At 37.5% G+C, this 3371-nt stretch overlaps 1 non-coding gene across 1 annotated transcript; it reads right to left on the minus strand.

The window, feature by feature from the left end:
• Positions 1 to 2621: 2621 nt before the first annotated feature.
• Positions 2622 to 2727, minus strand: LOC139874120 (small nucleolar RNA R71). The gene has a single exon (XR_011767824.1). It is a non-coding gene; the product is annotated as a small nucleolar RNA R71 (small nucleolar RNA).
• Between the last annotated feature and the right edge of the window lie 644 nt (positions 2728 to 3371).

Consider the following 3371-nt stretch of genomic DNA (forward strand, 5'->3'; position numbering starts at 1 on the left):
TATACAACAACGACAACAACACCGATCGTCATTGTTGCAGTTGCCGTTGGTGGACTTTTGGTGGTCGTCCCGTAACAGCGATCTTTTGGGGGGTATTTTGATAGTCTTTCTGTGAGGATGAGGAATAAAAGCATGGACAGAAGGTTTTAGGTGTGACCAACAAATATTTTAAATTTTAAAAGACTAAAGTACCCTAGAGAATAACAAAAGGCCGTGAACAGTAACATTATAGTTTCAAATGATATATCATTAATAACATTAATCAATCTCGTTAAGGGCTGAATATGAAGGGGTAGAATGTAGACACCCATATTCCTACCTGACTTTGAAAACTGTACTAGTTGGACTTAAATTTGTGATATTGCTCCATTTATATGCATTTCTAGTCATAATATTGGTCCGAATTGTTGTGTTTTTGAATCGATTGTGAGAACTTTCGGTACTTATTTGAATGAAGTATGAACTCAGGTGTACGTGAATGAAAAAGCTTGGATTAGTGCTAGTTTGTGGAGTTTTATTGAATTAGAGCCGAAGTTGAGTCCCAAGGCTAAATGTCGAAAAAGAAAAGAAATATGTCAGAACTTGATCCCATTCCGGGATCCATGCTTCCCATCACGGGATCTATGCAGTTTTTGGTGGATTTTGATCAGAACTTGATCCTATTTCGGGACCAAAGAGATCCCATTCCGGGACCACGTCTGAGTGAAAAAAAAAAATGAAGTGTTGCAGCTGTGGTTCGAACCTGTACTAAAGTTATAATTCAAGGGATCCCATTCCGGGATCGTACAATCCCATTTCGGGAAGTGCCTAATTTTGGCCAAACTGCTTTTAATCCTAAAAATTTGAGTAGCTAAACAGTTTTTTCATATACCACTTTGTTCCAGAACTCTATAGGGGCGATATTGAGGGTTTACCCCCAATTTTTCATCATCTTTTAATTATTGTAATCATCATATTGTGGGATTGATTCAACATCACAATTGGTACAATCGAATCTCTTTTCTTATCAATTTAAGTATAAAATTTGTTGGTGTTGATTACTTGTTTGACCTTTCTCATAATATGTTAGGCTAATTTCATTGTGTGTTTACTTGATTGCGAACCTTTGCTTGTGGATTGTTAATTTACGTGACTTTATAAAGTTGATTGGACTTTTAATCGTTGTGTTCAACCAAAGACCCACTGTTGTTTAGATTTGATACTTTGCTCCAATTACATAAATTGTTGAGCAATTAACGAGAGTTGATTTGCAATATATGATTTGTGCTTCAACACCTCCAGTGATCTAGACAACTACTTTAGTACTTCTGAGAGATCGGTGTACAAGTGTAGTTGGTGATTGGTTGTATTTGAAATCTTTACAATTGTGTAATCATATTCGGGAGACTGTTTTAGTTTGTGGTTTTATGAGAGTAGAACTGGGTTGAATCTCACGATCACTAGTCGGGTATAGCTTGATTGACAAGGAAAGATTGGCGATAGTTGATTGATTCTTGTTAGTCGAGGTTTTGTGATTATTGGCCAGTAGTCATAAGACTATATATCTTTCAACAATATAATTGGTTTAACTGTTTTACAATCCACATCGAAAGGAATCAATTAAGTGGACACCGTCTTTTATCATTGTTTATTTGTTATTATCTTATTTCGTTATTTAAATCATTATCTCTATATTGAGAAAACTCCCCCCGTTTGGTTTAATTAATCGTGATTCAATTCTTAAACAAACTACTCCCTGTGGATCGACCTGACTTACCTTTAACTAAGCTACGTATGATTGGGATTTGTTGCCCATTTGTGTGTTAGTAAAGTGGTTGTTTTGTCCCATTTTTATAAGTATAGTAAACACACATCAACTTTTGGTGCCGCTGTCAGGGAGCGGTGTGCAATTGGGATTGTATCACTTTTGGTTATTCGATCCTTTCGTTGGGATTTATCCCACGAAAGTTACTTTTTCTGTTTACGGTTTTCTTATTTGTGCTTGTGATCTTATAGCTAGGTGATAAGGTTTATGCCCCGTTTTCCTACGGGAAAACTAGTAGAACCTCATCCTGAACTGGAGAGAAAGTTTCATAAGGATACCAAGAAGTCTAAAGCTCGAAAGAAAAATCAACAACCAAAGGGAAGCCCTAGTGGAACGAAAGAAAAGATTGAGACGAAATCAGAAACTAGTGGTCCCACTCCGAATTTGACACTAATAGTTTACGAAGAAACATTTGAAGAAGAAGAAGAAGAAATGGCAGAGAATCCGAATGATCAACCGATGTGGACCACTTGACAAACTGAACCTCCAGCAATTTTACCCGTCATTCGAAGGCCTGACATTACGGGCTAGACTTGGGAGGTTAAGAGTCAATTTATTCATATGTTGCGTGATACATTATTTGATGGAAGGACCAACAGTAATCCAATTGAACACATGGAACAATTCGAGGATTTGTGTCAATTGTATAAGAATCAAGGTGTAATTGACGACGCTTTTAAATTGAGAACTTTTCCGTATTCCTTATCAGGTGATGCTAGTGCATGGTTGAAATCTCTGCAACCAGACTCCATTACTACGTTTGCTCAATTGAGGGATAATTTTATTTCGAGGTATTTTCCACCGGCTAAGACCGAAAAGTTACGAATGGAGATTAATTCCTTTGCTCATAAACATGATGAATCACTTTATGAGGCTTGGGAACGATTGAAGAGAATGTTGATAAATTACTCGCAACACGGGTTACAAAAAGGGTAAATCGTCCAAACTTTTTATCGAGGGGTCGATGAACATACACGAGGTATTCTTGATTCTTCGGCGGGTGGTGTATTTTTGTATAAGTCTCCAAACCAAGCTTATCAATTGTTGGAAGACATTTCCGTTCATACGTATGAATGGACACCTTCAAGGGACACCCCGATAAGAAAGAAAATAGCAAATGCGGCTTCGGAGGATGATAGTGGTGAGAGGATTGCTTCATTATCTAATCAATTCAAAAAGTTTGGAAATGAAATTGAGAAGTTAACCTCAACGGTTTTCGCTATGCAAGTGGGATGTGAGATTTGCCACGACCCTCATCTTTCTAAGGATCGTGATATTAATGATCGACCGATGATTTAAGATGTGAATTTTTTGGCTAATGCTCAAAATCAAAGTGGAAGTTCAAATGCATACCAAGGAAGGAACATGGGTTACCAAGGTGACCAAGGTAATCAAATGACCTTTGCTTTTTAGCGGAATGGACCCCCAGGTTTTAATAACTGAAACCAAAACCAAAATCAATACCAACCACGTCAACCACACTATCAACCACCCTTAAACCAATACCAAAACCAAAATCAATACCATGCACCCGTTCAACCCCAAGTTCAACGACAAGTCCCGAAGA

This window comes from Rutidosis leptorrhynchoides, chromosome 10, assembly GCF_046630445.1.
Source record: "Rutidosis leptorrhynchoides isolate AG116_Rl617_1_P2 chromosome 10, CSIRO_AGI_Rlap_v1, whole genome shotgun sequence".
Classification (NCBI taxonomy): domain Eukaryota; kingdom Viridiplantae; phylum Streptophyta; class Magnoliopsida; order Asterales; family Asteraceae; genus Rutidosis; species Rutidosis leptorrhynchoides.